The following is a 23,525-nucleotide window of genomic DNA, read 5'->3' as shown; positions in this document are numbered from 1 at the left end:
GAAATTCAAGAAAATGTCTCGCACCTTGAAGGCTCTCCTATGTTGTATACAGGATAAGGGTGTGCCTCCACCTTCGCCAGAGTCGGAGGACTACTCATGTGTTACAGTCATTTCCATGTTATCTTATTGCCTATTTTTCTTTGTAATAGCCTTGGTTGGCTTAGTTGGATGTTAGGATAGTTAGTGTTAAAACTTTTGCTAAATTAGCTCACATGCATCTTCTGTCATAATTCATGTAATACTACATCTTATGTATTGTGACAAATTTTGGCTAAATAAAATGCATGAAGCTTCTTTTGATTTGGAATGTGTAGAATGTTTGGAAAAATGGATAATATTATCCTAATCTCACACATGTTGCGCCCTATATTGTATATAGGGAATGCCTCCTAAAAACACTCGAAACATAGCACGTCTTGCACTAGGTGGATGATTGACGGGGCACCTCCCCTGAGCGATATCCATACGGACCCCAATTTGGGCCCGAATAATGACATAATGCCGGATTCACAGCCGGCCATGAGCCCCACCAATGGGCCAACATCTAGTGCACCACCGGTTCTGGGACAGAACTGTGCGTCTATATTGACGTCACACATGCCTCAGGCGGCTTCTCCTCCTGATAGGTTGGAGCAGATGATGCTCCTGATGTAGCAACAATAGCAGTTTTTTACCACTATTGTGGGGGCCATTGCCAAGAACATGAATATGGTCCTGCCTATGCCACCCATGTAGCCCACTGGGACTATGACTGTCAGTGGCTTGTTTGAGCGCTTTCAGCATTTTCACCCTCCTACATTTGTGGGTACTCACCGACCTGAGGAGGCAGAGTATTGGTTGGATCGTATATCCAAGATGCTGAAGCCGTTGCACTGTACTAAGGCAAAGCAAGTGGAACTTGTTACATATATGTTTGAGAAGGAGGCTAGTCTGTGGTGGGACAGCATCTTGCAGACCATCCCCGCGAGATACGTGTGAACGTGGGATGCGTTCAAAGTTCGTTTCCATGGAAAGTACTTACTCCTCACTTATCGTAATGAAAAAGAGGGTAAATTTCTTCACCTCCGATAAGGGGGAATGACCGTAGCTGAATACGAGAACTATTTCACGGAGCTGGCCAGATATGCTCCATTGATCCTAGCAGACGAGCCAATGAGAATGCGGTAATTTTCAGAGGGTCTGCGACCTGATATCCACACTAAGATGTGTTGTGCTAGCATTCCCAATTATGCTGAGCTAGTGAACATGTCCCAGCGAGCTAAGCAGGATGGTGAAAGAGTGTCTCAAACATGTATACCAATGTGCTCGAGGCCTCGGCCTGAATTGCCGAACCGACCATTCCTCGACAAGAGGCCACATGCAGATTCGCCTCCTAGGCTAATGGCTCCACCGACCCAGTAGAGGTGATTAGATTTTTGGTGCGCCTACTGTAAGAAGACATGCCATAACAATCCCTTTTGCTTTATTAAGATGAGGGAAAATGGTTTTACGCTGCCTCAGAAGATCAACTACCAGCCACTACAAGTTATTCAGCTCCACCTCTACGATCAGCACCGCCAGCATAACCATTTTACCGACCTCCTATATCCTGAAATAGGCCACCTTAATGACCTATGGCAGTGTAACCCAATCATCCTCAACAAGCGTGTGTACATGCACTTGCCGCTGAAGCATCTGAGTCAGCAACTGCAGTGCCTTTGGCCTTTGAAGTCACTGCCCACATTCAAGGTACACCTATATTCCTATTGGTGGACACCGGGTCCACTATTTCGATGATATCATACTCTACAATCAAGCGTTTAGGGTTGAATACTACTCCTATGGTTGGGGTGAGAGTTATTGTAGCAACATGAACTTTTACTGACACCATAAGCTTTGTAAGGGTTGCCTGATAGACTTAGGAAGTAGGGTGGTGTCTATTAACCTGATTGTCACATCATTATATCATTACGACATCATCCTTGGTATGGATTGGCTCACTGAAATGAAGGCCTAGATTGACTATGATACCAGATTTGTGACTGCACATGGGCCCAAGAACACGACCTTCACTTTTCCCGTTCAGGTCAGTTATCTTTACCGTGTTCGTTGTTACGCATCTCTGTTGGAAGAATTTAATAGTCCAACGCTTGGGAACACGCCAGTAGTCCAAGATTTCACACACGTGTTTAAAGCAATCCCTAGACTACCTCCTCAACATGAGATCAACTTTACTATCGACCTTGTGCCATGTGCAACACCTATTTCCTTACCAACATACCGCATGCCTCCATGTGAAATGGAGGAATTGAGAAAGCAGATAGATGATCTGTTGGATTTAGGTTTTATACGGCTTAGCGTGTCACTTTGGGGAGCACCTGTGTTATTTGTAAAGAAGAAGGACAGATCGCTAAGGTTATGTATAGATTATTGTAGGTTGAACCACGAAATAGTGAAGAGCAAGTATCCTCTGCCCAGGATAGATGACCTGTTCGACCAGTTGAAGGGAGCGCAGTATTTCTCAAAAATCGACCTACAGTTCAGGTATCATCAGTTGTGTGTCAGGAATGAAGATGTGCAGAAAACAGCATTTAGAACCAGTTTTGGGCACTACGAGTTCCTCGTGATGCCATTTAGGCTTACAAATGCACCGGCCGTGTTCATGGACCTCATGAACTGGGTGTTTTGGCCGTATCTGTACAAATTTATCATCGTGTTTATAGATGACATCTTGATATACTTCAAGAGTTGGAAAGACCACGAAGAACACCTACGAGCAGTCTTCGATACTCTCAGGAAGAATTAGTTATTAGTTTAGTACTGGAAATGCGACTTCTGGAAGGAAGAAGTTAAGTTTCTGGGACACGTGGTGTCCAATGAAGGAATTGCCGTGGACCTTACCAAGGTGATCGCAATACAAGACTGGGAGTAGCCCGACTCGGTTACAGAAGTGAGGAGTTTCCTCGGACTTGCTGGCTACTATCGTCGATTCATTAAAGACTTTTCCAAGATGGCCAGACCGTGGTCTCAACTCACTCGAAAAGATCTTAAGTTTGCCTGGAACGAAAAAGGAAAATCAGCCTTTCAGGAATTGAAGGACAAGCTGACATCCCCACCCGTGCTAGTATTACCAGAGCAAGAGGTCAGATATACTATATACACCGACGCGTCTCGTGTTGGTTTGAGATGTGTACTTATGTAAAAAGATAGAGTGATTGCCTCTGCATTGTGATAGTTGAGGAAGCACGAAGAAAATTACCCCACGCATGACCTGGAATTGGCGGCAGTCATCTCGCATTAAAGCTTTGGAGACATTACCTCTACGGAGAGGAGTTCGAGCTCTTTTGTAACTACAAAAGCCTCAAGTACATCTTTACTCAGAGAGATCTGAATATGAGGCAATGACGTTGGATGGAAACCTTGAAAGACTTCAAGTTTGAGGTCTCTTACCATCCTGACAAGGCCAACCTGGTGGCCGATGGGTTGAGCCACAAGAAGACAATAGAATTTACAGCTCCACTAATGATAGAAAAGTGGAATATGGTAAAGTTTGTGTGAGATTTTGAACAGAAGCTGACAGTGGAGGAGCCATTCGAGAGCGTCGCACATGTACACATACAGCCGCTTATTGACGACTGAATTATTGCAGCTCAGAAAGAAGATGAACTGTTAGTGAAAATGAGAGAACAAGCGAGTGACAGTGAAGAATCCGAATGGAGAATTTGTTCGGACAGAGGTTTACGATATCATGGCCGCCTATGCGTCCTGAATCTCCATGACTTGAGAAGGAAAGTCCTGGAAGCCACTCACAATTCAAGGATGGCGATGCATCTGGGTAGCACAAAGATGTATAGAGATATGAAACGTTCGTACTGGTAGGACAACATAAAGGCCCACATAGCAGACTTCGTGTCCCGTTGTCTCACGTGCTATTAGGTCAAGGCCAAGCATTGCCGACCCCCTGGTTTACTTCAGCCCATGCCCATAGCTGAATGAAAATGAGATTTCATATCCATGGATTTCATTTTCGAGTTACCCAAGACCAGAAAGGGGCATAACTCAATTTGGGTGATTGTGGACTGATTGATGAAATCAACTTATTTCCTCCCGATTAGAGTTTCTAATTTGACAGATGATCTAGCCAAGTTGTACATTAAGGAGATAGTACGACTGCATAGAGTTCCTATGGAGATTGTGTCGGACCGAGACACGCGATTCACGTCCATTTTCTAGACTCGAATCCAAGAAGTAATGTGAGTGAAACTGAAGTTCAGTACCGCATTCCACCCACAGACCGATAGGCAGACAGAACGAGTAAATCAGATACTTGAAGACATGTTGCGAGTGTGTGCGCTTGATTTCAAGGACAGTTGGGATGACTGTCTCCCCTATGCCGAGTTTACTTATAACAATAGCTTCCAAGAGAGCATTGGCATGGCTCCCTACGAATCATTGTATGGGAGCCCATGTTGAGCTCCACATTGTTAGGCAGAAGTTGGCGAGAAGAGTTTGGTTGGTCCAGATTTAGTACAGGTGACCTCAGAGAAGATTGACATCATCAGGCGTCGACTACTTGCAGCCCAGAGTAGACAGAAGAGTTACGCTGATACCAGATGACGACAGTTGGAATTTGAAGTTGGGGACCACGTATTCCTGAAAGTTTTTCCGATGAAGGGAGTCCTTCGATTTGGCAAGAAAGGAAAAGTCACGCCGAGATTCATTGGCCCATTCTAGATTCTAGACTGAGTGGGTGTGGTGGCATACCGTCTCACTTTGCCCACACCACTCACCGGCGTACACGACGTGTTTCACGTATCAATGTTGAAGAAATATGCTCCTGACCCTACCCATGTTATCAAATGGGAGCAAATATAGTTAAGTGAAGACGCTACCTATGTACTGCGACTAACACGTATTCTCGATAGGAGGAAACAAGTGTTACACAACAAAGTTATTCCACTTGTGAATGTATTGTGGACGCACCACACTGAGGAAGAGGCCACTTGGGAAACAGAAGCCGAGGTCCGTAAGAACTACCCACAGATCCTTGAGGAGTACAAGAAGGTACAAATTTCAGGGACGAAATTTTTCTTTAAGGGGGGTAAATTGTAACATCGCGAAAAAATCCATACAAAGGCTCGATAGGCCCGCTGAACGTGGACCGAGAGGCATCGTGATAAGGGCGATGCCATCGAGGTCCACTAGACCTAAGGCGATGACATCCCCCCCGAGATGCCGAAAATGTGCGGGGTCCACCTTGGTCCCCCCCCCCCCCGATTTGTACTGTTTGGGCCCCCGAGTCTATTTGAGACATTTTTGGAGTCTATCTCGCGTATATTCACGCGTTCCAGTCATTTGAAGGTGGAATATGTTAAATTATCTTCTAAACCCATTGACTGACAGTCTAGAAAAGAACTGAGATCACCTCATATGATCACAGATGCACGCGGGTCCCGTTTCTATGGTCAGTTTCGCCCGTCGGTGAAACTTGAAATCCTACGTTCGTTTCTACATTTTATCGCTCCCTTCTAAGTCAAAGCACATCAGTGTGCATCGTGTTAACATAACCCAGTTCTAGTTTAATCCAAATCATGCTCTGATACCAACTTGTAACACCCTAAAAATCGGGGGTTGAGAAGAAGCTCAGCTCTAGAGTTCTAACGCATCACTTACGCAACATAGATAATGATGATTAAATGTTGTTCGTATTAATGCATTAAACATGAATATGATTGCACTAAATCACCATATCATACTCCAGAGACAATTAGATTACGCAAGCGAAAGATTGTGATAAATATATAAAGCATATAAGTGATTGTAAGTCCCTATAGTATGAACATTCACCAGGTTAAATAATTATATGTATAGGTCCAAAATTTACAAAAATGATAAAATGTAATGACATCTAATCCGTATCCCTGTGACCCCGTCGATGCAACTCTTGGTCTACATAGACCCGCCGGAGAGTTGCATAGAGGAGAACTCCTCCTCATCATCATAGAACTCAGGCTCCATCTCGTAAGCTTCTCTATCACCTCTAGCAACAACAGAGTCTAGTTGGTGTTTTAAAACACTGCCCCAGACTGGGAGTGAGTGATCAACTCAGTGGAGCTATAAGGCAAAGGTTTACATGTTATTAATTCAATCAAGCAGTAATGATAAAGCAGTACAACAATCATGTCCTAGGTACTCTTGTTAATGAAGGAATGATTTGCTGTAATGATGCATGCCCTCGCCCGCATTCCCTCAGCGACATCATCTCATGATCGCGGCATGCACCACTCCGGACACGTGCGCTTCCTTGCCAAAGCACATGCAATGTGGTGCATGATCATGTTAGCCAATACTTAATTGGATTTATTCATACAACAGGTTTGTGAAGCTAAGGTACCTCCCTTTATATCATTTACCCAACGATGATCTATATAGGATCGTCAATCCTAGTTAATCACATACGATAGGCAAGTTATAGGGCAACGTCACCCCTGAGTTAAAAACCATGGACAAGCAAGTTCAGGTCACTACGGGAGGCTCTTCACCTCGGCATAGGCCTAGTTTATACTCGAGGTCACTACGGGAAAGGCTTGTCACCTTAGCGTAGGCCGACAGCTCAAATACAGTGTCCCATACCACCGTATTTGACTCACGAGTTTGGGTTGCTCAATGGATACTATGGGGAGACTTGTCACCCCAACGTAGGCCGACAGCTCAACCATGGTGTCCCATACCACCTGCCCATCTCATGAGTCTTAGCAGATCATGGTACCAAGGTTAAATGGGCTTTTCATTGGTAAGTGAAACCTTAGATTCAAGCAGTAGCGTCCATACATGGTGAACATACATTAGGCCAATCGGGTTACTAGACAAGCTCGACTGGTACGAGCGCACATTAAATTAATCAACATGGAGCGCATATGCACTCCTCATGGCCTAACCACTGCCGATAATCTCCGTACAACTGGGATTCATCGAACATATCCGTTGTGGCGAAACTAGATCGGCCACTGATTCTAAACTATTACCGATTGCTTGGACTATGTATTAGTCTCAATCATACTCAAATACAGTAGGCATTCATATGTGATAGTCAAATAGCATGTGACAAACAATTCAAATGTAAATCTAATTTGAGCATTTTAACAAACACATAGTGCACATGTTATCATACATAGGCATTTCATCCATAAATCACGTAGTAGCGAGATAGGTTACATGAAGGAAACTGTAACCATAGGTACGGTAATTGAGAATCCTATCCAACGCCCTTATTAAATACACTTCAACAAGCAACTTTTAATTCAGACATTTTATCAAACACTTAGACTATACATATCAACATACATGTAATAAATTTGTTATAACATGTATTATAGCAAATCCTTTCACAAAGGAGTTGTCACATATACAACAATCATGTATTCTCAATCAATAATCATGGCAAGCACAAATCATAATTTCATATTTATTCAAGCATTTTAACAAACACTTGGAATGCATTATATTCAACATAGTTCATATATATGTGTAATACACGAAAAACATCGCATCTAAGTAAGCAATCAAGTCAGTCATAGATCATTAATTGACATTAAAAGCCTTGAAAACCCTAACCTAAACATTTATAGTCCACACCTTTCACCGATACGCCGATTACGAACTTGGTTTGTACATTATGCCTTTGTCTACGGCACCACGGCTACCTAAATCATGAAATAGGTTAGCTATTTCACTGCTTCCTCTATTTGGACTCTTAAAACAGATTAGGGTTAGGATTTCTTACCCAAAAATGGATTTGGATTCGATGGTGTAGTGGCACGGGAGAGATGATTCGGCATGTTGAGTGGTGGGAATGAATCCCAACAACTATCTCTCACTCTCTCTCTCTTCTCCTCACTCTTTCCTCCTCTTCTCTCTCTTCTCTCTCCTAGGGTTAGGAAATTCGTATGGAATGAGAGAGGGGTGGGTTAAGGCCCTTATATAGGCTCAGAACTGATGTCAATGGTCCCAGGGCCATAATATACTTAGGTTATAGCCAAAAGTCATTTGTTTCAGGCCAACGGAGCCCATTTGGAGATCCATACCTCGCATACAGTCTGGAAAAAGTTCCCTGACCATGAATCTATGCCAGGTTAAGGTTTCGCTCCGATCGGATTTGAGGATCGACCGTGGAGAACCAGTCTTAGTTCAACGGCCATCGTCACTCGATTAGGGCTACAAGTACACTGACATGTGTTGAAAAATTTTCCTAATCCAAGGGTGTAGTTGGGTCAGAATCTGATGGTCTGAAACCTTAGATATGACCTGTAAGCAAATGGCCCAAATCACTTAAGTTTGAGTTCATTTTCTAAAGATATTCGCGTTCCTCACACACTTTGCTCCGGGCTCAAGTTGTGCGTTTCTGGATACTATTTGGACTTGATTCCTGAGATGGTTGTCAAGCCGAGCAAGGTGGTCATAATCGTATGGTTTCATGGTAATCAGACTTTCTATGCACGGTCTAGGTCCGATACGGAGTTTCAATGTGCTCCCGAGAGCAACTGGGTTTTAAGATTTCTCCTTAGTTTTAAGGTAATGTAGAGTTAGCAATTCTACTAGATTTGGGTCTTGCAGTTCGCATAGAAAGTGGTTCAAGCTAATCTACTAATTAATTTAGTTTAGTACTTAGCTAATGTTCATTTAATTTCTACATAATTTGATCCTTAGCGATTTCTGCTTGAGGTGATACTCGGGTCTTTGTACGGATTTTTCTAAGACGTTACAATCTACCCCCCTTTAAGAAAAAAATTTATCCTCGAAATTAGTACCTTTTTGTACTGCTCGAGAATCTGAGGGTAGTTCTTGCGGACCTTGACTTCTGTTTCCCAAGTGGCCGCTTCCTTAGTGTGGTGTGTCCACAGTACCTTCACAAGTGGAATAACTTTACTGCGCAGCACCTGTTCCTTCCTGTCTAGGATACCCGTCGGTCGTAGTACATAAGTAGCATCTTCACTCAACTGTACCTGCTCCCATTTGATAATGTGGGAAGGGCCAGGAACGTATTTCTTCAGCATCGATACATGAAATACGTTGTGCACGCTTGCGAGTGATTTGGGCAAAGCAAGGTGCCAGGCTACCACCCCACTCAGTCTAGTATTTAGAATGGGCCAATGAATCTCGCCGTGAGTTTCCCCTTGTTTCCAAACTGAAGGACTTCCTTCATGGGGGAAACCTTAAGAAACACATGGTCCCCAACCTCAACCTCTAGGGGTCGCTGCCTCGTATCAGCGTAACTCGTCTCTTTGCTCTGTGCTGCCAGAAGTCGACACCTGATAATGTCGATCTTCTCTCAGGTCGCTTGCACTAACTTTGGGTTAATCAAACTCTTCTCACCAACCTCTGCCCAGCAATGCGGTGCTCAACATGGGCGCCCATACAAGGCCTCATAGGGAGCCATGCTAATACTCGCTTGAAAACTATTGTTATAAGCGAACTCAGTATAAGGAAGATAGTCATCCCAACTGTCCTTGAAATCAAGCACACAAGGGCATAGCATATCTTCTAACACCTGATTCATCCGTTCCGTCTGCCCATCCATCTGTGGGTGGAACATGGTACTGAACATCAGTTTCACACCCATTACTTCTTGCATATGAGTCCAGAAGATAGATGTGAATCGCGTGTCTCGGTACGACATGATCTCTGTAGGAACTGCATGCAAACGTACTATCTCCTTGATGTACAGCCTAGCCAAATCATCTACTGAGTTTGAGACTCTAATCGGGAGGAAATGAGCCAATTTCATCAACCGGTCCACAATCACCCAAATGGAGTCATGTCCCTTCCTTGTCTTTGGTAACCCTGAAATGAAATCCATAGAGATGAAATCCCATTTCCATTCAGCTATGAGCATGGGCTGAAGTAACCCAGGAGGTCGACGATGTTCGGCCTTGACCTGCTGGCATGTAAGACAACGTGATACATAATCTACAATGTGGGCCTTCATGTTGTCCCACCAGTATGAACGCTTCATATCTTGATACATCTTCGTGCTACTAGGATGCATCGCCATTTTCGAATTGTGAGCAGCTTTGAGAACTTCCCTTCTTAAGTCATGAAGATTTGGGACGCATAGGTGGCCGTGATAACGTAAACCCCTATTCATACCAACTCTCCATTCAGAGTCCTCATCGTCACTGGCTCGCTTTCTTAACTCTACTAACCATTCATCTTCCCCATGAGCCACTATGATTCAGTCATCGATAAGTGGCTGTACACGAATATGTCCGACGCTCTCGAACGCCTCCTCTACCATAAGTTTTTGCTCAAAGTCTCGCAAAAACTCTACCATGTTCTACTCCTCTATCATCAATGAAGCTACAAATGCTATCATCTTCTTGCGGCTCAACGTGTCTGCCACAAGGTTGGCCTTACCGGGATGGTAGGAAACCTCAAACTTGAAGTCCTTCAAGGTTTCCATCCATCGTCGTTGCCTCATATTCAAGTCTCTCTGTGTGAATTTGTATCTGAGGCTCTTGTGGTCGCGAAAGAGCTCGAACTCCTCTCCATAGAGGTAATGTCTCCAGAGCTTTAATGTAAAGATGATGGCTGCTAACTCTAGGTCATGCGTAAGGTAGTTTTCCTCGTGCTTCCTCAACTGTCGCGATGCATAGGCAATCACTATGTCCTTCTGCATCAGAACACAACCCAACCCAACACGAGACGCGTCAGTGTATATCATATATTTGACCCCCTGCTCTGACAATACTAACACGGGTGCGGATGTCAACTTATCCTTCAGTTCCTGAAAGGTTGCTCCTGCCTTCTCATTCCAAGAAAACTTGAGATCTTTCCAAGTGAGCCGAGACAACAGTTTGGCTATCTTGGAAAAGTCTCTAATGAAACGACGATAGTAACCTGCCAGGCCAAGGAAACTTCTCACTTCAGTAACTAAACCAGGTTGCTCCCAGTCCTGAACTGTGGTCACCTTAGCAAGGTCCACAGCTATTCCTTCCTTAGACACAACATGTACTAGGAACTTGAATTCTTCTTTCCAGAAGTCACACTTCTTGTACTGAGCAAACAACTGGTTCTTCCTGAGTGTATCAAAGACTGCTCGCAGGTGCTCCTCATGATATTCCCGACTCTTATAGTATATCAGGATGTCATCTATAAATACGATGATGAATCTGTATAGATAAGGATGAAACACCCAGTTCATCAGGTCCATGAACACGGCCGGTGCATTCGTGAGTCCAAATGACATCACAAGGAACTTATAGTGCCCAAAGCTGGTTCTGAACGCTGTCTTCTGCACATATTCATCCCTGACGCGCAACTGGTGATACCCTAACTGCAAGTCGATCTTTGAAAAATACTGTGCCCCTTTCAACTGATCGAATAGCTCATCTATCCTGGGCAAAGGATACTTGTTCTTCACTGTCACTTGGTTCAACCTGCAATAATTCATACAGAATCGCAGCGAACCATCTTTCTTCTTCACAAACAACACGGGTGCTCCCCAAGGAGACACGCTAAGCCATATGAAACCTGAATCCAACAGGTCATCAATCTGTCCCCTCAATTCCTCCATCTCACATGGAGGCATGCGATACGTGGGTAAGAAAATGGGTGTCGCACCATACACAAGGTCGATAGTAAAGTTGATCTCGCACCAGAGACGTAATCCTGGTATTGTCTTAAACACTTCCCAGAAGTCCTGGACCACGGGCGTGTTTTCAAGTGTCGGACCATTATGATCCTTCAATAGGGCAGAATAATAAAGAACACGGAAGGGGTAACTTACCTGAACGGGGAATGTGAAGGTCATGTTTTCGGGTTGGTGTACCATCACCAGTTGGGTCTCACAGTCGATCTCGGCCCTCATTTCAGTAAGCCAATCCATGCCGAGGATGATGTCTTAATGGTATATCGTGGTGACAATCAGGTCAATGCATATCGTCCTGCTCCCTAAATCTATCAAGCAACCCTCACACAACTTAGTGGCATTTGTAAAAGTTCTTGCTTCTGTGAAAACTCTCACCCCAACCATAGGAGTCGTATTCACCCCTAAGCGCTTGACCGTAGAACATGATATCATTGATATAGTGGATCCAGTGTCCACTAATAGGAATACAGGTGTACCTTAGATGTGGGCAGTGACCTCGAAGGCTAAAGGTACTGTAGCTGCTGACTCAGACTCTTCAGCTGCAAGTGCATGTACTCGCGCCTGTCGAGTAGGGTTCGGCTGTGGTGCCATAGGCCATTGAGGTGGCCTAAATCGAGGTGCAGGTGGTGTTGATCGTAGAGGTGGAGTTGAGATGGCCTAAGGTAACTGATGGTTGATCTTCTAAGGAGGCGTGAAGCCGATGTCCCTCATCTTAGTGAAACAGTAAGTGTTAGTGTGGCCCGACCTCTTGCAGTAAGTACATCACTAGTCTGCTCCCCTCAACTGACATAGTTGGGAATGCTAGCGCAACACATCCTCGTACGTATCTCAGGTTGTAGACCCTCAGAAAATAAATGCATTCACATTGGCTCATCTGCCAATATCAAGGGAGCATATCTAGCCAGCTCCATAAATCTATTTCAATACTCAGCCATAGTCATTCCTCCGTGACGGAGGTGAAGGAAATCACTCTCCTTCTGATTATAATACGTGAGGAAGAAGTACTTCCCATAAAAACAGGTCTCGATGGCTTCCCAAGTCCACACATACTCAGTAGGCACTGTCCGTAGGATGCTGTCCCACCAGAGACTGGCCTCCTTCTCAAACATGTATGTGTCCAACTCAACCTGCTCTGCCTTAGTGTAGTGCAGTGGCTTTAACATCTTAGAGATGCGATCAAGCCAATATTCAGCCTCCTTAGGTCTGTGAGTACCCACAAAAGTGGGAGGTCGGAAGCGTTGGAATCGCTTGAATAGGCCACTGGCAATCAGGCTTCCAGCAGGGTGCACAGGTGGTGGAAGCTGAACCACATTCATGTTTTGGGCATGGGCCAGAGCGATGGTGGTTCAAATCTGTTGCTGCTGCTGCATAAGGAGTTTCATCAACTCTAACCTATCAGAAGGAGGAGCCTGATGCATGTGGGGCATCGATGAAGACGCACGGTTCTGCTCTAAAACTGGTGGTGTAGTAGGTGTTGGCCCATTTGTAGGGCCAGTGACAGGCTGAGGATCCGGCATAGTGTCACTGTCAGGGCTCAAGCTGGGGTTTGTGTGGCTATCGCTTAGGGGAAGTGCCCCATCAAACGATCTGCTAAGTGCAAGATGTGTTGTAGTCCGAGTGACTTTCGGAGGCATTCTCTATACACAACATAGGGTGTAACACATATGAGATTTTGCATAACAACACTCAATTTCTCAAGCATTCTACACATTTCATAGCAAAAGGAGCTACATGCATTTCATTTAACCAAATTTGTCACAATACATGAGATGTAGTCTTACACGGATCATGATAGAAGCTGCATGTGAGCTAATCTAAACAAAGTTTTAAACACTAGAACATACCAACCACTCTGCCATACTACTAAGCCTATCAAGGTTATAACATAAAAAATAAGAAAGCAAAGAAAACCCAAAGATGACTGCAACATAGTACTAGTCATCTAAATCTGGTGATGGTGGGGGAGCGCCCTTGTCCTACAGACAACACAGGAGAGCTTCAAGGTGCAAGACACCTTCTTAAATTTCTATTTTATAAAGGCCAAATTCTCTTCAAGTTCGGCCCGAGTCTCTCTGACCTCCTATCGTAATGCAACCTGGCCCTCCTCATTCTGAGCCAAGAGGGCGTCTAAAGTAACTTAATCATGGTGACACTCATGTGAAGCAGGTGGAGATCCCTCATTAGAGTCTTGGGCCTCCTCTTCTTCCTCTTCCTACTCTTCCTCATCTTCACTTCCTTCCTCTATCTCATTTTTGTCCTCTTCTTTATCACTCTCTTCCTCTTCACTTCCCGTCTCATCCTCACTCCCATTGAGTCAGGCTTGATGTTGTCGTGGCCCAAATCCCATGTTGTTGTGCGTAACATCATTAATATAGTGGATCGGCAGAAGTTACATGTCAAGTCGGTTGCCAAACTCTCAAGCAAGCTGCATATGAGTCAGCCAAATGGGAGTGAATTGTCAGTCCTAGGAGCGCGTGCGGTCTGGACTATTTGTAGTAAGACAAATGTAGGCAGGCATAGCTTGTTTCCCTGCCCAGCCCTATATAGGAAGTCCACCATCAAACGCGTGCTTTCGGAGCGATTGCTGCACCTAGGATATACATTGTGTGTGAATATGTGGTGGAGTAGGTTGAAGTCATGCGTCATCTTGGTCGTTGGGAGGCAGTTGCCTCGATTCCAATGGATCAGTCGGCCACAAAGAAATCGCGTACGATGATCTCTTTCACGCACTCCTGAGACTCTTCTCGCTAGCATGAACCTCACCATGCTCCATCCTCATCATCCGAACTATCACACCAACATCAACTGTGGCTTCCTACCTTCCCACAGGAATAGTGAACTGTAGAGGCTCCAACAATGGGTCCCGTATGTGGGCGTAGAAGGGTCGGACAATGCTCTCACATGCACATGACTTGCCTTCAAATATGGGACTCCATTCGGCGTCCAACAGGAGGTCCATCGCCAGATATAACCTAAATAGCCTTTCATCCACGTGTGCTTCACAGAGAACTCTACGACCCTGGAACCTACCATGTGTGATGCCCAGTGATAGGGCCCTTTCTAGCGGAATTTGGGGATCGAGATCTCGCTTCATCTTTAGCTCTCGTACCGCGTTGGAACTTGCTTTGGCGCCCGATTTCTTCCTTAGACGGGTTGAGTGGCTAGGCCCGGCCTCATCAGTGGAAGCCCTCTTCTTTCACATGAGAGAAAGAAGTGTGGAAAGCGAAAATACGGCCGCCACTAGCTCAAAAAGAGCCATGAGAGTAGAGCGAGTTTAAAAGATGAGATGGGTTGGGAGATTTTGAGATTTATGAGACACAAGGTGAGTTTGTGCACTCAAATGAGAAGGAAGGAAGGGGATTGAAGGTAGTAGAAGATGGAATTGAAAGAAATGATAGGAGGTGGGTATGTAGTGAAGAAGAAGAAGAAATGAGAATGGAGGGGTGGATTTGAGGTGAAAAATCAGATTTTTGAGAGATTGGAGGGGTTTAGAGGCTAGGTGGGGGTGAAATGAAGTAAAAAGGAGAGATATAAGGGGTCCCACATGATTTCGTGAGCCCCACGTGCGTGTACAATGGTCGGCCTGCCCGGCCTGCTGCGGCCCGACAGTCCCGCTGAACATGGACCATGAGGCCTCACGGTAGGGGTGATGCCATGGCAGTCCACTAGACCTAGTGCTATGAAATCACCCTAGGGGGGATGGCATCCCCCCTGAGGTGGCGGAAGTGTGTGGGGTCCACCTTGGTCCCCCCCGATTTGAGACACCTGAGTCTGTTTAAAACATTTTCAGAGTCTATCTCGCGTATATTCACTCGTTCCAGTCATTTGAGTGTGAAATATGTTAAATTATCTTCTAAACCCATCAATTGACGGTCTAGAAAAGAACTGAGATCACCTCACATGATCATAGATGCACATGGGTCCCGTTTCTATGGCAAGTTTCGCCCGTCGGTGAAACTTGGAATCCTATGTTCGTTTCTATGTTTTATCGCTCCCTCCTAAGTCAAAGCATGTCAGTGTGCATCGTGTTACCATAAACCAGGTCTAGCTTAATCCAAATCATGCTCTGATACCAACTTGTAATGCCCTGAAAATCGGGGGTCGAGCAGAAGCTCAGCTCCTGAGTTCCAACGCATCACTTATGCAACATAGATAATGACGATTAAATGTTGTCCGTATTAGTGCATTAAACATGAATAGGATTACACTAAATCAACATATCATACTCTAGAGGCAATTAGATTATACAAGCGAAAGACTGTGATAAATATATAAAGCATATAAGTGGTTGTAAGTTCCCAGAGTATGAACATGTCACCTGGATAAATAATTACATGTATAGTTCTAAAATTTACAAAAATGATAAAATGTAATGGCTTCTAATCCATATCCCTGTGACCCCGTCGACGCAACTCCAGGTCTACATAGACCCGCCAGAGAGTTGCATATAGGAGAACTCCTCCTCATTATCATAGAAGTCAACCTCCATCTCGTATGCCTCTCCATCGCCTGTAGCTACAACAGAGTCTGGTTGGTGTTTTAAAACACCGTCCTAGAGTGAGAGGGAGTGATCAACTCAGTAGAGTTATAAGGCAAAGGTTAACAAGTTCTCAATTCAATCAATCAGTAATGATAAAGTAATACAACAATCATGTCCTAAGTACTCTTGTTAATAAAGGAATGATATGCTGTAATGATGCATGCCCTCGCCTATGCTCCCTCAACGACATCATCTCAAGATCGCGGCATACGCCACTCCGGACACGTGTGCTTCCTCCCCAAAGCACATGCAATGTGGTGCATGATCGTGTTAGCCAATACTTAATTAGGTTTATTAATACAACAGGTTTGGGAAGCTAAGGTACCTCCCTTTATATCATTTAGCCAACGATGATCCATATAGGGTCGACAATCCTAGTTAATCATATACGATAGGCTAGTTATAGGGCAACGTCACCCCTGATTTAAAAATAGTGGACAGGCAAGTTTAGGTCGCTACGGGAGGCTCTTTATCTTGGCATAGGCCTAGTTTATACTCGAGGTCACTGCGGGAAAGGCTCGTCACCGTAGCGTAGGCGACAGCTTGAATATAATGTCCCATACCACCGTATTCGGCTCACGAGTTTGGGTTGGTCAATGGACACTACGGGGAGGCTCATCACCCTAGCATAGGCCAATAGCTCGACCATAGTGTCCCATACCACCATGCCCAGCTCATGGGTCTTGGTGGATTGTGGTACCAAGGTTAAATGGGCTTTTTACTGGTAAGTGGTACCTTAGATTTAAGCAGCAGCGTCCATACATGGTGAACATACATTAGGCCAATCGGGTTACTTGACAAGCTCGACTGGTATGAGCACATGTTGAATTAATCGACATGCAGCACATACGTACTCCTTGTGGCGCAACCACTGTCGATAATCACTGTATGATTGGGATTCATCGAACGTATCCGTTGTGACGAAACTATATCGGCCAGTAATCGTAAACCATTACCGATTGACTGGACTACGTATTAGTCCCAATCATACTCAAATACAGTAGGCATTCATATGCGATAGTCAAAATGCATGTGATAAACAATTTAAATGTAAATCTCATTTGAGCATTTTAACAAACACGTACTGCACATGTTATCATACATATGCATTTCATCCATAATTCATGTAGTAGTGAGATGGGTTACATGAAGGATACTGTAACTATAGGTACAGTAACTGAGAATCCTATATCAACACTATTATTAAATACACTTCAACAAGCAACTTCTAATTCAGACATTTTTTTAAACACTTAGACTACACATATCAACATACATGTAATAAATTGTTATAACATATATTATAGCAAATCCTTTCACAAAGGAGTTGTCACACATATAACAATCATGTATTATCAATCAATAATCATGGCAAGTACAAATCATAATTTCATATTCATTCAAACATTTTAACAAAGACTTGGAATGCATTATATTCAACATAGTTCATATATATGTGTAATACATGGAAAACTTCGCATCTAACTACAAGTGAAAGTAATCAAGTCAGTCAAAAATCATTAACTTACATTGAAAGTCTTGAAAACCATAACCTAAATATTTATAGTCTGCACCTTTCACCGATACGCCGATTACGAACTCAGTTCATACACTACGCCTTTGTCTATGGCACCACAGCTACCAAAATCATGAAATAGGTTAGCTATTTCACCGCTTCCTCTATTCGGACTCCTAAAACAGATTAGGGTTAGGATTTCTTACCTAAAAATGGATTTGGATTCGAGGGTGTAGCGACACGGGAGAGATGATTCGACATGTGGAGTGGTGGGAATGAATCCCACCATCTCTCACTCTCTCTCTTTTCCTCACCCTTTCCTCCTCTTCTCTCTCTTCTCTCCTAGGGTTAGGAAATTCGTATGGAATGAGAGAGGGGTGGATTAAGGCCATTATATAGGCCTAGAACTGATGTCAATGGCCCCAGGGCCATGGTATACTTAGGTTATAGCCAAAAGTCATCTGTTTCGGGCCAACGGATCCCACTTGGAGGTCCATACCTCGCATACGGTCTGGAGAAAGTTCCCTGACCATGGATCTACGCCAGGTTAAGGTTTCGCTCCGATCAAATTTTATGATCGACTGTGGAAGACCAGTTTCAGTTTAACGGCCATCATTACTCGATCAGGGCCACAAGTACACTGACATGTGTTGGGAAATTTCCCTGATCCAAGGGTATAGTTGGGTTAGAATCTGATGGTCTGAAACCTTAGATTTGTCCTGCAAGTGAACGACCCAAATCACTTAAGTTTGAGTTCATTTTCTAAAGATATTCGCTTTCCTCACACACTTCGCTCCGGGCTCAAGTTGTGCATTTTTGGATATTATTTGGACTTGATTCCCGAGATGGTTGTCAAGCCCAGGAAGGTGGTTATAATCGTATGGTTTCGTGATAATCAGACTTTCGACGCACAGTCCAAGTCTAATACGGAGTTTCAGTGTGCTCCCGAGAGCAACTGGGTTTTGAGATTTCTCCTATGTTTTTAGGTAATGTAGAGTTAGCGATTCTACTAGATTTGGGTCTTGCATTTCGCATAGAAATCTGTTCTAGCTAATATACTAATTAATTTAGTTTAGTACTTAGCTAATTTTTGTCTAATTTTTACATAATTTGATCCTTAGCCATTTCTGCCTGAGGTGATACTCGGGTCTTTGTACAGATTTTTTCGAGACGTTACAATCTAGCCCCCTTAAAGAAAAAGTTTCATCCTCAAAATTAGTTCCTTTTCGTACTCCTCGAGAATCTGAGGGTACTTCTTATGGACCTTGGCTTCTGTTTCCTAAGTGGCCTCTTCCTCAGTGTGGTGTGTGCACAGTACCTTCACAAGTGGAATAACTTTACTGCGCAGCACCTGTTCCTTCTTGTCTACAATGCGTGTCGATCGAAGTACATAAGTGGCATCTTCACTCAACTGTACCTACTCCCATTTAATAATGTGGGAAGGGGCAAGAACATATTTCTTCAACATCGATACATGAAATATGTTGTGCACGCCTGCGAGTGGTGTGGGCAAACCAAGGCGGTACGCTACCACCCCCACTTGGCCTAGTATTTGGAATGGGCCGATGTATCTCGGCGTGAGTTTTTCCTTCTTTTCAAACCGAAGGACTCCTTTCATGGGAGAAACCTTAAGAAACACATGGTCCCCAACCTCAAACTCTAGCGGTCGCCGCCTTGTATCGACGTAAATCTTCTGTCTGCTCTGTGCTACCCAAAGTCGACGCCTAATAATGTCAATCTTCTCTGAGGTCACCTGCACTAACTCTGGGCCAATCAAACTCTTCTCGCCAACCTCTGCCCAACAATGCAGTGCTCAACATGGGCGCCCATACAAGGCCTCGTAGGGAGCCATGCCAATATTGGCTTGAAAACTGTTGTTATAAGCGAACTCAGCATAAGGAAGACATCATCCTAACTATCCTTGAAATCATGCACACAAGCGCGTAGCACATCTTCCAACACCTGATTCACCTGTTCTGTCTGCCCATCCGTTTGTGGGTGGAATGAGGGACTGAACTTCAGTTTCACACCCATTTCTTCCTAGATACGAGTCCAGAAGATAGATGTGAATCGCGTGTCTCGGTCCGACACGATCTCCATGTGAACTCCATGCAGACGTACTATCTCCTTGATGTATAGCCGAGCCAAATCTTCTGCTGAGTTTGAGACTCTAATCGGGAGGAAATGAGCCGATTTCGTCAACTAGTCCACAATCACCCAAATGGAGTCATGTCCCTTCCTCATCTTCTGTAACCTTGAAAAGTAATCCATTGAGATGAAATCCCATTTCCATTCAGCTATGGGCATGGGCTGAAGTAACCCAGGAGGTCGACGATGTTCGGCCTTGACCTGCTGGCACGTGAGATAAGGAGTTACATAGTCTGCAATGTGGGCGGTCATGTTGTCTCACCAGTACGAATGCTTCATATCTCGATACATCTTCGTACTACCAGGATGCATCACTATTTTCAAATTGTGAGCACTTCGAGAACTTCCCTTCTCAAGTCATAAAGATTTGGGACGCATAGGCGGCCATGATAACATAAACCCCCATTCATACCAACTCTCCATTCAGAGTCCTCATTGTCACTGGCTCACATTCTTAACTTTACTAACCATTCATCTACCCCCTGAGCCACTATGATTCGGTCATCGATAAGTGGTTGTACATGAATATGTGAGATGCTCTCGAACGTCTCCTTTAATGTAAGTTTCTGCTCAAAGTCTCACACAAACTCTACTATGTCCCACTCCTCTATCATCAGTGGAGCTGCGAATGCTATCGTCTTCTTGTGGCTCGATGCGTCTGCCATAAGGTTAGCCTTGCCGAGAAGGTATGAAACCTTAAACTTGAAGTCCTTCAAGGTTTCCATCCATCGTCGTTGCCTCATATTCAAGTCTTTCTGTGTGAATATATATCTGAGGCTCTTGTGGTCGCGAAAGAGCTCGAACTCCTCTCCGTAGAGGTAATGTCTCTAGAGCTTTAATGTAAAGCTGATGGCCGCTAACTCTAGGTCGTGCGTAGCATAGTTTTCCTCGTGCTTTCTCAACTATCGTGATGCATAGGCAATCACTCTGTCCTTCTGTATCAGAACACAACCCAATCCAACACGAGATGCGTTGGTGTATATCGTATATTTGACCCCCTGCTCTAGCAATACTAGCACGGGTGCGGATGTCAACTTGTCCTTCAGTTCCTGAAAGACTGCTTCTACCTTCTCATTCCAGGCAAACTTGGGATCTTTCCGAGTGAGCTGAGACAATGGTCTGGCTATCTTGGAAAAGTCTCTAATGAAACGACGATAATAACCTGCCAGGCTAAGGGAACTCCTCACTTCAGTAACTGGACCGGCCTACTCCTAGTCCTGAACTGTGGTCACCTTAGCAAGGTCCACATCTATTCCTTCCTTGGACACAACATGTCCCAGGAACTTGACTTCTTCTTTCCAGAAGTCACACTTCTTGTATTAAGCAAACAACTGGTTCTTCCTGAGCATATCAAAGACTGCTCATAGGTGCTCCCTGTGATCTTCCTGACTCTTAGAGTATATCAAGATGTCGTCTATAAATACGATGATGAATCACCCAGTTCATCAGATCCATGAACATGGCCGGTGCATTCGTTAGTCCAAATGACATCACAAGGAACTCGTAGTGCCCAAAGTTGGTTCTGAATGTTTCTTCTACACATCTTCATCCTTGACACACAACTGGTGATACCCTAACTGCTAGTCGATCTTTGAAAAATACAATGCCCCTTTCAAATGATCGAACAGATCATCTGTCCTAGGCAAAGGATACTTGTTCTTCACTGTCACTTGGTTCAACCTGTGATAATTAATACACAATCGTAGTGAACCATCTTTCTTCTTCACGAATAACACGGGTGCTCCCTAAGGATACACGTTAGACCGTATGAAACCTGAATCCAACAGGTCATCAATCCGTCTCCTTAATTCCTCCATCTCACATGGAGGCATGCGATACGTGGGTAAGAAAATGGGTGTCGGACCAGGCACAAGTTCGATATTAAAGTCGATCTCGTGCTGGGGAGGTAATCCAGGTATCGTCTTAAACACTTCCCAGAAGTCCTGGACCACGGGCGTGTTTCCAAGTGTCGGACCATTATGATCCTTCAATAAGACAGAATAACAAAGAACCCGGAAGGGGCAACTGACCTGAATGGAGAATGTGAAGGTCATGTTTTTGGGTTTGAGTGCCGTCAGTAGTCAGGTCTCGCAGTCGATCTCGGCCTTCATTTTAGTAAGCCAATCCATGCCAAGGATGATGTCGTAATGGTATATCATGGTGACAATTACTTAATGCATATCGTCCTGCTCCCTAAATCTATCAAGAAACCCTTACACAACTTAGTGGCATTTGTAAAAGTTCCTACTGCTTCGATAACTCTCACCCCAACTATAGGGGTCGTATTCAGCCTTAAGTGCTTGATCGTAGAACATGATATCATCGAAATAGTGGACCTAGTGTCCACTAACAAGAATACAGGTGTACCTTGGATGTGGGTAGAGACCTCGAAGGCTATAGGCACTGTAGCTGCAGATTCAAACACTTCAGCTGCGAGCGCATGTACTCACACCTGTTGAGTGCGGTTCGGCTGCGGTGCTATAAGTCGTTGAGGCAGCCTAAATCGAGGTGCAGGTGGTGCTGATCATAGAGGTGGAGCTGAGATGGCCTAAGGTAACTGATGGTTCTTCTAAGGAGGCGTAAAACCGATGTCCCTCATCTTGATGAAACAGTAAGTGTCAGTGTGGCCTGACCTCTTACAGTAAGTACACCACAAGTTTGCTCGCCTCAACTGAGTCGGTGGAGCCGTAAGTCTAGGAGGCGAATCTACACGTGGCCTCTTGTCGAGGAACGGCCTGCCCGACAAATCTGGTCGAGGCCTCGGACCGATGGGTATGTGTGAACGAGATTGTCTGTCTTAGCTTGGCTCGCAGAGACATGTTCACTAGCTCAGCATAGTTGGGAATGTTGGCGCAACACATCTTCGTATGTATCTCAGGTCGCAGACCCTCAGGAAAAAGCTGCATTCACATCGGCTTGTTTGCCAATATCAAGGGAGCATATCTGGCCACCTCCGTGAATCTATTTTCATACTCGGCCACAGTCATTCCTCCCTGACTAAGGCGAAGGAAATTACTCTCCTTCTCATTACGGTATGTGAGGGGGAAGTACTTCCATGAAAACGGGTCTCGAAGGCTTCCCATGTCCACACATACTCAGCAGGCACTGTCCATACGATGCTGTCCCACTAGAGACTGGCCTCCTTCTCAAATATGTATGTGACCAACTCAACCTGCTTTGTCTCAGTACAGTGCAGTGGCTTCAGCATCTTAGAGATGCGGTCAAGCCAATATTCGACCTCCTCGGGTCTGTGAGTACACGTAAAAGTGGGAGGTCGAAAGCGCTGGAATCGCTCGAATAGGCCGCTGGCATTCAGGCTTCCAACAGGGTGCACAGGTGGTGTAGGTGGAACCACATTCATGTTTTGGGCAAGGGCCCCAACGATGGTGCTTCAAATCTGCTCTTGCTTCTGCATAAGGAGCATCATCTGCTCCAACCTATTAGGAGGAAGAGCTTGATGCATGTGGGACATCGATGAAGACGCACGGTTTTACTCTAGAACCGATGGCACAGTAGGTGTTGGCCCATTTATAGGGCCAGTGTCCGGCTGAGGATCCGGCATAGTGTCACTGTCAAGGCCCAAACTGGGGTCCATGTGGCTATCGCTTAGGGGAGGTGCCCCGTCAAACAATCCGCCAAGTGCAAGACGTGTTGTAGTTTGAGTGACTTTCGGAGGCATTCCTTATACACAACAT

This window comes from Magnolia sinica, chromosome 6, assembly GCF_029962835.1.
Source record: "Magnolia sinica isolate HGM2019 chromosome 6, MsV1, whole genome shotgun sequence".
NCBI classification, from domain to species: Eukaryota; Viridiplantae; Streptophyta; class Magnoliopsida; order Magnoliales; family Magnoliaceae; genus Magnolia; species Magnolia sinica.
The sequence above is the reverse complement of the archived record's forward strand: the minus strand, read 5'-3'. Positions refer to the sequence as shown.